Here is a 12,945-nt window from a genome sequence, read left to right as displayed (position 1 = left end):
ACAGAAAATGAAATCTTGATATATATATATAGAGTTTGGTAGTATTAGATACACAGAATATCATTTATGTGAAAACTCTATATCATCTATCTATCTATCTATCTGAGTATTGGTGATGCCTAAATTATAAAAATCACTCATTGAAAACTAATATGATTTTTTAAAAAGAAAGACCATGAATTTTGCGATTTTCTATATTCAGAGCTGCTCGTCCTATTTTTAGTTATTCTCCTCAATGAATTTAGGCATTTTATTGATCACCATGGGGAGAAAGTCAAATATAAAGACATGAAATTGACTGTTTAGTATATTTGAAAGTGACTGTAATTTGAAAATTAATTAGAAGTAAATTTTTGAAGACATTTTATACATGGGCATTATTTTTTAAATATCATAATTTGACTAAGTGAGCTGGCCATTTAAATAAAGAGCAAAAACCTTACATTAAATTAATTGTTTATTTTAATCAATGATCAATTTTCAGGAAGTTCCTGTTGTGGCTCAGCAGGTTACGAACCTGACTAGTATCCATGAGGATGTGGGGTCAACCCATAGCCTTGCTCAGTGGATTAAGGATCCGGTATTGCTGTGAATTGCGGTGTAGGAGATGCAGCTCAAATCCCATGTTGCTGTTGCTGTGGCTGTGGTGTAGGCTGGCAGCTGCCTCTCGGATTTGACCTGTAGCCTGGGAACTTCCATCTGCCACAGGTGAGGCCCTAAAAAGCAAAAATAAATAAATAAATAAATAAATAAAATTTCAAACATATCAGAATGAATTGCATCTATTAGGTTTTCATTTAGTAATTATAAAAATGATTCATGTTCATATGTGATCAGAAGGAATCTGATCACATATGCCATTTAAAGTAGTTTAAACCTGGCATACTTAATTTAAAAAATACAAATTCTTAATTACATCTAAGGACTAAATTGAAGGTATCTTAAAGAAAGCAGTCTGTCACATAGCATAATGATAGTGAATTTGGTAATATTAGATACACAGAATCATTTACTTGAAAACACAATTTATAACTGGAAAAAATGACTAAGAATTTCATGTTGCTAATAACAAATCATGTCATTTAAAAATGTAATGTCATTACTTCAAAACCTCCAGCCACTTCAATTAAAAAAATGCAATCTGTTAATAATCCAGATGTTACATTTTAATTACATCAAACATCTGGATATTTTAGAACATCTGTTTGATTCTGTTTTATAACATCCAATTTTAACTTTTAAATTTAGCCATAGCATTTGTCTATTAAGAAATATGGGATGTGTGCACATACACACATATCCTGGGAATCTTTCAAATAGATAATTGCCAATAAATTTAATAAATTCCTAAATACTATAGTATGTGAGATAACTGATGTTATCTTATAGGATGTGAATAATATTGAGAAAGGTTAGGGAACTAAGATATGAGGCATGAATTGCATTTCTAAATGTTTTCTTCAGAGTAGGCCTAATGAAGGAGGGGACATTTGAACAGTAAGATGTAGGTAAGCATAACATAGAGATTGGGAATGAGAGAAAGGCAAAGAATACATCTAGTGTGCAAATGCAAAGGCAAAAGTGACCCAGGCATGTTGTCCAGGCCAAATAACCAATGGAACTAATAGGTCAAGAAAGAAGCAAAATTAAATACAAAATGTATATTTTGCTGAAGAGTATGATTTTAACTGTTAGTATATGATCAAATATCTCTTATAATTTACTGTATTTTTTTATTGTAAACAGGAGTAAAAAACCCTGCAATCAGATGTGATTCTCAAATTTTTATAAAGATATTTATCATTAAAAGTTGTGCTAATTATAGGGTTGTCCCAAATTATTTATTTGGCCACACCCATAGCATATGGAATTTCCTGATCACAATGGATACTACCCTGCTGCACCAGGCCAGAGATTGAACCCATACCTCTCACAGTGACCTGAGCAGCTGTAGCTGGATTTTTAACCCATTGCAAAATAGCAGGAACTCCATGCTTGATCCAGTTTAAATACAAAAAGGAACCCAAACCTGGAAGATCATACTTCTTGATTTTAAAACTTACTACAAAGCTACAGGAAACAAAGCTACAGAAAACAAAGCAATACGTCTATATGACAGACATATAGACCAGAAAAATAGAATAGAAAGTTCAGAAATAAACCTTTGAATATATGTTCAAAAGATTTTTGACAAGGGTATTAAATAGGGGCTGGACAGTCTTTTCAACAAATGTTGCTGGGACTGCATATCCACAGGCAAAAGAGTGAAGTTGTATTGTTACCTATATCACACACAAAAACTGACTAAAAATTGATTCATGAACTAAATGTAATACCTAAATCTATACAACTTTTAGAAAAAATATACAGCAAAATTTTCATGACATTGGATATGGTAATGATTTCTTAGATATGACAAAAGGTACAGGCAAAAACAAATAAAAATAGATAAGTTGGATTTCATGAAAATTAAAAAATTTCTGCATTAAAAGATACTATCAACAGAGTCAAAAAAGAACCAACAAAATGGGAGAAAACATTGACAAGTCATATGTTTCGAACAGATTTAATAACCAGAATATAGGGAAGTCCCCAAATTCAAGAAAATCAACAAAAAAAACAAAACACAATCTGATTTAAAAATGGCAAAAGAATTGAATAAACACATCTCTCCAAAGAAGGTATACAAATGGCCAGTAAGCCATGAATAGATGTCCAAAACCCTAATTGCTAAGGCAATGCAAATCAAACTACAATCAGATACCACCTCATATCCAATAGGAAGGCCATTATCAAAAAACACAACAGAAAAATAACAGAAAATGTGATGTGGGAAAATTGGATTCCTTTGGACACTGTTGGGAATGTAAAAAGGTAAGCTGCTGTGGAAAACAGTATGGTTATTCTTCAAAAACTTAAAAATAGAATTACCAAGTGATACAGCAACTTCGTTTCTGAGTATATAATCAAAATAACTGAAATTATGATCTGGAAAATATATTTTTACACCCCTGTTCATAGCAGCATTATTCATAATAGCTAAAGTATGGAAGCAACCCAAGCGTGAATCAACAGATGAAGATAAGCAAAATGTGGTAAAAATATGCAATGGAATATTATTCATCCTTAAGATGAAGACAGTTTGGATCTGTATGTGCTACAACATGGATGAAACTTGAGAATATCATATTAAGTGAATTGAGTCACAAAAAGACATATACTGTATGATTACACATCCATGAGGGCCTCAGAGTGTGTCAAAATTAGAGACAAAATAGAATGGTAGTTGCCAAGGGCAGGGGCAAGAAGTAATACTGAATATTTATTGATTGATACAGAGTTTCAGTTTTGGTGGTGATAGTTGCACAATATGAATGTACTTAATAACACTGAACAGTATCAACACTTACAATAGTTAAATATAATAATTTTTTTTTTTTTTTTTTTTTTTTTTTGGCCATACCAGTGCCATGTGGAAATTCCTGAGTCAGAGATCAAACCCACGTTATAGCAGTGACCCAAGCTGCTTCAGTGACAAAGCTGGTACTTAACCTGTTGCACCACAAGAGAATTCCAAAGATAGTAAATTTTATGTTGTGTGTATTTTACCACAAAAACTGGAAAAAAAAAAAAAAAAGCCCACACCCTATGTATAAATAATTCTAGATTAATGTGAAAATGTTTACTATCTCTGCCCTATCCCCACTTCACTCTGGGTCTCTGGTATCTCAAAAGTCCCAGGCAGGGTGTGTATTTTCAATAACTATTGTTGAAATAATAGAGTTGGATTAATTTCTAGTTTTTTTTATAGAGACAATTAGGCTTATTTTGCATATTTTCTCTTCAAATGCATCTGGTTAATGCTAATCGAAGTAAAAACATCTGTAATAAATTTTTGAAAATAAATTCACCTATTCCATCGAAAGATGAAATTACTTAAAATCAGTCTGTCCTGTTCAGCAGTCTTTTGTATCCTTTAAAAAAATGTAGAAATACATTTTGCAAAATAAAATGTGCATACTGTTTTTCAAATAAAAGAGTGTAGTTTCTTTCCAAAACAAAATATAGCTAAGGATCACTGATTGACCCTAAATAATGAAGGACAATAAGTTAAAAAGCTTTTAAATTAAATTCAAGGTGTCTGCTTTAAAAGCAACATCAATTCAACAGATACTCACTGAAGTTTAACAGGTATCAAATGCTATAACAGTTCTGAATCTCTTTAGATAATAAAATAAAATAAAATTTTCTGAAAGAATATAATACTATGGCATTAATTCAATAACCGTATGTAGAAAGATGTACAGAATACAGTGTGGCATATATTAAGGGCAGAGCCATCATATATGTGTATTAGAAACTGCTTTTTAATAAACATGGGTCATAAGTTATTTTGTGTACTGAAATATCCATATATCCACTAAAATATATAAATTACTTTTATTTTTACATATAGTAGAGCTTCATTGCTCCTTGGATGCATTCGGTTTCAGACTGAAACCAAAACATTTTGAGTAACAGTGCCTAATGGCAAGTTTAATTTTGCAGCTTTAAGGTGAACTCATCAATAAATGCAAGACACCATCCATCATAGTTCAGCAATACATTGAACCTATACATAGATGATTTTAAAAGACAAGTAGGGATGGATTATAGGATAAAGAGAAACAAAAATAGTTTTTGATAAAACATTTTTATTCATGGATAAATACAAAACAAGATCAACAAAATCTGGTAAACAAATGTGGAAAAAGGATTTATCATGGGGATGCAGACATTTGGAAGTGAATTACTGTAAGAAGCAATGCACTTTAAAGTAATCATTGTATTTGTCCACAGTGGTTAAAAATCACAGACTCTGCTCAGATGGCTAAGGTTGAATCAGCACTACAATTTCAGAGTATGACCTTAGACAATTTACTTAATCTCCTGGCACCATCTTTGAAATAATCATGTACATCATATGGTTGTGCAGATTAAATGAGCCCTTGTTCAGCACAGTGTCTGGCAAACAGTAATTTCTAAATAAACATTAGCCATTATTTTTAGTAATATCAACAGATCAGAAGGTGTATGTATAAAACAGGAGCTAAAAATCAAAGGAGACAAATGGCTAAGCACTTAAAAGATCAAGGGAAAGGGAGATGAGATTTTAAAAAAAAGATTTAAAATAAAATATAGTCATAAAAGCAGGACTTAAATAGCTTTTAGAATATTAAAGAGTAGAACTGACACCAGGGAAAATTGCATTTGTGAAGTTTTTTCAAGGTAGAAAAAAAAAAGGATGGAGATAAAGATGAGGAGAATTGTAAACATTATGGCAAATAATAGAGAAGGGAAAATTAGTGTGCTTAATATGACCAGATGATATATCACAGTGTTTATCTGGGTGATTCCAGTGTATTTTTCTCTCCATCAGCTCCCTGACAAGGTTAACTGTTCCCTTTTCAAATGAACACCAAAGGAGTAAATTATCCAGAAGTTTTCAGGCTCAGGTTCCAGTCTCCACAGCAAGTTTTGCTGTAATAGCACAAGGATGTAACCAGAGCTAGCAAAAAGTGGGAGGTATGTAAATCTGTACAACTATTATAGAAAATAATACGGAGGTTCCTTGAAAACTAGATATAGAGTTATCATATGATTCAGCAATCCCATTCCTGGGCATATATCTGGATAAAATTTTGATTCAAAAGGATATGTTCTCCCTTATGTTCATACAATAGCCAAGACAAGGCAACAACCTAAGTATCCACTGGCAGATGAATGTGTTAAGAACATGTGGTACACATACACAATGGAATACCTCTCAACCATAAAAAGAGCAAAATATGCAGTAATGTGAAAGCAACTAGAGATTCTCATACTAAGTGAAGTAAGTCAGAAAGAGAAAGGCAATTACCATTTTACATTACTTATCGTGGAATCTAAAATATGGCATAAATGATCCTATCTACGAAACAGAAACAGACTCACGGACATAGAGAACAGACTTGTGGTTGTCAAGGTGGAAGGGAATGGAGGGGGTGGATTGAGAGTTTGGAGTTAGTAGATGCAAACTGTTACATTTAGAATGGGTAAGCAATGAGGTCCTGCTGTATAGAACAGAGAACTATATCCAATCACTTGTGATAGAACATGATAGAAAATAATATGAGAAAAAGAATGTGTGTGTGTGTGTATATATAAATAAAATCAGATCACTGCTTGAAATTAAAAGAACATTATAAATCAATTATAATAAAAAATAAAAATAAAAATAGGGAATTCCAGTTGTGGCTCATCGGAAGATAACCCAACTAGGGCCCATGAGGATGAGGATTAGATCCCTGGCCTTGCTCAGTGGGTTAAGGATCCAGCTTTTTCCTAAACTGTAGCGTAGGTCACTGACACTCTGGTTTAGGCTGGCAGCTGTAGCTCTGATTTGACCCCTAGCCTGGGAATATCCATACGCCCACAAAGTGGCCCTAAGAAGCAAAAAATAAATAAATAAATAAAAAATTAAAAAAAGAAATTAAGATTAAAAAAAGAAGCCCTATAGAGCCAGGTGGGAAAGAAAGGGCATCCTGATTGGGCAAAAGAAAATGTGCTGCCTGTGATTCAATGAGAGTGGAGGAGTGAGATGAATGTGACCCAGACAAACAAAAGATTTTAATTTTTATTAAATTTATTTTTTTATTAGTTTCTCCTTCCACAATTTTCTGCCTTCCATTAATGTGATTGTTTTTATTTACAATTTTTTTCCCTCAATTCATCTGAAAGATGTACCCATAGGAGAGTAGGACAGTTACGGAAACTGCATCTCGGTTGCCTTCATTAGGAAAATAGGTTGGGAGTTAATTTGTTATAAATTTTAAATTAGTTTAATGCAAATGAAGTACACATGGAAAACAGTGAAAAATTTTAGTCACTATTATCTTGTCCCATTTCATATTTGGATTTGTTTTAAATGTATTAGAAATTGATGCTTTAACCAGCGAATAGAAAAACAGACTGTTTTAATATGATAGAAATGATGTATTTGTATAACAAAAAAACCTTTATATATGCATCCAACAGACTAAAAAGATTGGCTTTTAATTTATAGTCATTTTACCTTCTATCTTGACAAAATGCAGCATATCGTTAATAGGAATGATGATTTTCCAAATGACAACTATATTCACAAAGGAAATTATATCTATATATCTATATCTATAGTTATCTATGTATATTTATATAACTGACTATAGATAGAAGATAGGTAATCTATATTTATATTAATCTATAGGTTGACCTACATAGAGACTGATATAGAGATAGACATAGACTGAGTTATAGACATACCCTAAGTGTTACAGGGTTTGATAGTAAGATGTATGGATATATTTTTCAGTGTACAATTTTATGAGGATTTATTTGAACAGTAAGTAATATTGGTACACAGGTTATCCTGACCAAATGCATGTGGATGTAATAGTAATAACATATTTTTTTCATTTTCCAACTTTACCCTGGTAGTAATTTTGATACTTAGAAAGTTAAATTGTTTTAATGGGTTGTTGAGGTCTTCTTTAACATTATAAGAGAACTATGTTAAGTAGTACCCTAGAGACCTAGTGATTAACACTCTTATCTTCACTAAGAGTCAGTTCATTTAGAATTCTACCTCCCTCAATTCCAGTCTGCTCAAACCCATACATGCTGAATAGTGATAATTCATGTTCATAAAACTCTGAGGAACCTGAGACTCCAGTGTACTTTCTGACTCTTCCAAGGAATAATAATGTGTTTAGCACTGAGCTAATTTCTATTATGCTTTAAGACTTTTCACATAGTTAATACCCATATTCTCTAGAAAGTATAATAATTAGCCAGGACTTCTCATACCTCCTATAGCATTAATGGTAATTAAATTTACTGTATGAAGAATTAATTGGAATTCTGTGCTTAGTAAAATCCAGTGTTATTTTATTTTAAAAATGCCTTGGGCCGGTTTACTTAACTTTTGCCGTGTTGAAATTGTTTTCATTTTTACAGTTGTAGTATTGATATACAAATTGCTGAGGTAAGGTCCTTAACATGAAACAGGAATGAATAAATGAGTACAGTTGCTCTAGTTGTTGTTATACCTGCCATTCTACTAATAACCTTCACTGGCAGAGATGATGAAAACAGTGTGGTCTAGTGGAATAAACATCACACTGTTTTATAGCTGGTCTATATTCAAAGTTTAAATGTCAAATTTATTAGTTGAGTTCAGAGTTTTTTTTCCCTTATCTAAAATAGGATTATGGAAGTTCTGTGCTCTATAAATATATTTACACATGAGAGGAACTGGTAATTTATAACAGCTTATATAGTTACTCCTATAGTTAAAAAAAAAAAACAAAAAAAACAAAAAAAACAAAAAAAACAAAAAAAACTGATGTAAGCCAGGCTTGAGTACTGAACAATTTTTTGAATGTATATATAATAAGCATGCAATTATAAAGTTTAAGTTCCAAAAGGTATGCAAATACTAATTGCCTTAAAAGTGAACTCAGAAGTTTATGAAACTAAAATGATGAAGTATGCATCTAAAGGAAGAAAGGATCTCTACTTCTTTTGTACAGACAATTCTCTATCTATAATGAGAATCAGAAAGCATTATTTTTGTTTTGAGGGGAAAAAATAAGGTTATTATTTGTTGAAATGCCATTTTTGCTCATTATATTTTAAACAATGTAATCACTTTGTGAAAAGTTGCCTATGTGCTCAACAATTAATATACTTACAGTTTTGATGAAGATAGTCATAAACTAGTCTGCAATTACAACAATTGTTTGATTTTAAGAAAACAAAATGATTTCATTTTGTGATGAGTGTCAAGGAAACACAGTATGATAGCTTGTTTAGTTGAATACACAATATGCAAAATATTTTTGTTTTGAATATTGTTGACTTGTAGAAAAATAATAAATTTTCCAAATGCAGCTGTTCCCACAATTCTACAATTCTCAATGCAGAGTAATGAAGATTAAATCAAAGCATACATTAAAAATAGTCAAATTATTTTCATCTACAGATATACATACTTAGTTTTTAAAGGGACTATAATTACATACAGAATGCTTATGGCCTTTTAAATTATATTGTTATAATTTTAATTAAGGAAGCATAAAAAATTCAGTAATAGGTGTTTTTCTTCTGATAACAGATAAAAATGTCACTAAAATTCATGCTGTCATTATTCTATATATTTGCTGGCAAAATAGCTATGTCCTTTAGCTATACTCTAGGGTCAACAGATGACATGTTTCACGGTTCTATGTACAGTGATTTATCCATCACAAAACAAGTCAAAGTCCAACTTTCTGTATGCAGCAATAATATAGAAAGAGGTTTGGCCTCTAAACTCAAAAGAAATTTCAGTATAAATTACACAATGGTCAAATGATGGAAGAACATTAAATGGATTTGAGATTGCAACAAATCTAGAAATCAAAAACAGTATAGCCATAGAATAATCAAATATTTTTCTTTCAATGATGCCCAACACTGCAAAATTAATTAGGTAACTAAGTGGCATTTTTAGTAGTGTATGGGCTCAGAATTTCCTGATTAAGCAAAAAATCCATTACTTTAAACCATAGCATACTATGTTTAGGAAAAACATTACCATTATAATCTATAGTAGGTTCAGGAAGGGGGGAAAAATCGTGTTAATCTCCAGGGTTATGCTATTGAAATATTGTACTGCAAAGGAATCAAGCCCAACACATAGTTAATACATGTTTGGTAATTAAAACAAAACATAGAAAGGAATTAAGTAAATGTATGTAAGTATGTCTTAATAAAGAATCTAAATCTTTCATTCAACTCTCTTATTCAATTTCTCTGTTTCTCCATTCATATTCCTTTTTTTCTGAGATGAAGTGCATCAGAGGGAAATGGAACAGAAACTTAAATATTTACCTCAGCTAAATGCCTGAATAATTTGGCAGAGTTTTGTTGTTGCTGTTTTTTTTTTTTTGTCTTTTTGCTATTTCTTGGGCTGCTCCCGAGGCATATGGAGGATCCCAGGCTAGGGGTCGAATCGGAGCTGTAGCCACTAGCCTACGCCAGAGCCACAGCAACACAGGATCTGAGCCGCATCTGCAACCTACACCACAGCTCACTGCAATGCTGGATCATTAACCCACTGAGCAAGGGCAGGGACCGAACCCGTGATCTCATGGTTCCTAGTCGGATTCATTAACCACTGCGCCACGATGGGAACTCCTGGCAGAGTTTTTTGTTTGTTGTTTGGTTGTATATGTTTTGCTTTTTTTTAAACAATGGATGGCCTTACCATCAGAGAATATGGCTCCAAAGCATTGGTTCCCCTAAAATGGCTATTTAGAATAATCTAGGAAATATTAAAAAATTCATATATGGGAAAGAATACATTGCTAAAATTAATATAAATTTATATTTCAGTATAAATCTATCTTCAGGGAAACAGGACTCACTAATAAAATAAACTTAGAACAGCAGACTATAGAATTTCCTTTGTGATATCAATGTCAGAAAAGATCCAAGAAAGACTACAATTATGTTAATAGTTTATAAATTAAAGTGGAGAATGGAAATTGAGGACTGAAGGTGAATTAACTTAGTGTTGATGGTTTCTCTTATAAATAGTGTATGCTCTGTACACCAAAGAAGGTAGAGTCTTTAGGAGGTGATCATGTTATGAAGACAGAGCATTCATGAATGGGATCAGTGCCTTTATGAGAGAGGATCCAAAGAGATCCTTTAGTCCTTCTACATATGAAGTTAAGGTAAGAAGTTACCAGAACAGTAAAAAATAAATTTATTGTTTATAAGTCATTCAGTCTATGGTATTTTGCTATAGAAGCCCAAATATACTAATAAAACCTCTAAATTTAGTTCCAATTATCCCAAATGGGATTTCTAGACACTGACAAAATCATGGCAAAGTAGAAACTACTAAGTTTTTGCTTTTTAAAATTGCATCATACATATTTATTTCTAGTATAGTCTCATTATTTGTACATATTTATTTTATCTTGTGGTCTGTAGTCTGGTGAAAAAACTTGGTTCTAGATTGAAGGATATATAATTGTTGACTCTTGCTACTGGTTTTGTAGCTGATGCTAAATAATTGCCTCATCAGTGCTCTTAAGCATTAGAAACTTTGAAGAAATTGGGTTATCAAGAATATAGACTTAGTGGAGTATAAATTCATTTTGCTAAGTCTGAAGATGCTATGCTATAACTTAGAAGGTCTTCACAGTTGTACCTGCTGAAGAAAGAGAAAAATCTCTACGTACGCTGCTTTTAAGAATGCTTTGGCTGGTGCTAAATAAAAGCAGAAAAAAAATGGAAGAGGCAGATAACAGCATTAGATAATAGCATTCTGCTATTAAACAGAATGCCTAATATATTAACAAAAGTTACTCTCATTTTGTGTCAAATTTTCTTCTATAATTTTAGGGTGTCAATATAAGGCAGTGATCCCAAGCCTCTTTATTTTTAACAAATGTACAAAGTAGTGATCTTGGAAAACAAATGACATTCAAGACCTTTATCACTGATGAGAACCAACTGCTCAATCAAATCTTGTTTCTTAACAACGTCTATTTTACCTTCAGTGGAGGAAATGTGTCTCTTTAGTGTCTTTACTCACCTAATTTCATCACACACACACAGAATTATACATGATAGAAGGGAAGAAAGTATTATTAGAAAGTAATAAGAACATAAAAAAATACTATATGACTTGCCAAAACTGCCCCTAGTTTCTCTGTAATGAAAATTAAACCAAAATCTTTTAGCTCTCTTTCTCTTTAAATGGAATATTTATGTTACACACAAGCTGTATTTAGACTCTATGTATCACAACAATCTTTTGCAAATTTCAGTGAATCTTAACATTACTTTACAGTATAATACACTGATTGGATTACAGTTTTTCTGACTTCTGCTGCTCTACATTATCAAGAATAATTAGCAAATGTTGTGTGTAGCCCCTAAATACCACTTAACTATATTAGTAAACATGTATCACTGTTTTTGAATAAAACCAAGAGCATAACTAAATATATATATTTATTTGCTGTTAAAACTGGAGAAAACACACATGTTTAAAATTGAATACATGACACAAAATACACTGTAAATTTAGTTTCACAAATTGTAATGGGTTGTATTGTATTCAAAGTAGTGTGTGGAATATTAAAAAAAAAATACATAGCAAACTCTCTGACCTCAAGAATTCAGTGTGTTCAAATCTTTTTGGAGTATTTTGTTATCAAGTATCACTGGATTACAAAATAAACACATCTGTGCATTGACTGGAGTTCAGGTGATCTTGTTTGCCTCTGCTGATCCTGGCCAGCCTTGCTGATGTGTTGTGGAATGCTGGGCTTACTCTTGTGTCTGCTAGTTGACTGGGGCTTTCTTATAAGCTGGGCTTATCTGCTAAATCTTCATTAGGACAGCACTGCTGTCTGTGTTCCTCATTATCCAATGAAAAGAAAACAATGGGATAACCCAGGCATTTCCTTCCAATGGTGATGATGAAAGAACAAGAAACAAGCAGGAATATATAAGTAGTTGTCAAACATCTTGTGATATGTCTGCTGATAACACACTGATCAAAAAGGCCAACGGGATCAACCAAGAGTGTCCTGTTCCAGTTACTACAGCTATATAAAAATTTAGTACCAATCATAACGGCTTAATACAACAAACATTATATTACATGTCATAGATTCTGAATGTCTAAACTATAGGTTAGATTGCCTGGGTGATCCTCTTACTTGACGTGGCACTGACTGTGGTCACAGTAGTTTCAGCTAGCGGATACACTGGTCCAGAGGGTCCCAGTTGGCTGCATTAACTTGCCTGGCATTTGGACTGAAATGGTTGCAATTTGTTCTCAGCTAGTGCTATTAAGCAGAATGCCTAAATATGTCCACT

The 12,945-nt window shown here is 32.3% G+C and overlaps 1 long non-coding RNA gene across 1 annotated transcript in view; it reads right to left on the bottom strand.

Annotated features, from left to right (window-relative positions):
* LOC110257219 (uncharacterized) overlaps positions 1-12,945 on the bottom strand; it is a 233,427-nt gene that overhangs the window by 27,754 nt on the left and 192,728 nt on the right. The gene's annotated exons all lie outside the window — the stretch shown is intronic.

Source organism: Sus scrofa, chromosome 16, assembly GCF_054392235.1.
Source record: "Sus scrofa isolate SSC_HxYL_T2T_F1_AM1 chromosome 16, Sscrofa_HxYL_maternal_Yorkshire_Landrace_v2.0, whole genome shotgun sequence".
NCBI lineage: Eukaryota > Metazoa > Chordata > Mammalia > Artiodactyla > Suidae > Sus > Sus scrofa.
The sequence above is the reverse complement of the archived record's forward strand: the minus strand, read 5'-3'. Positions and strand labels throughout refer to the sequence as shown.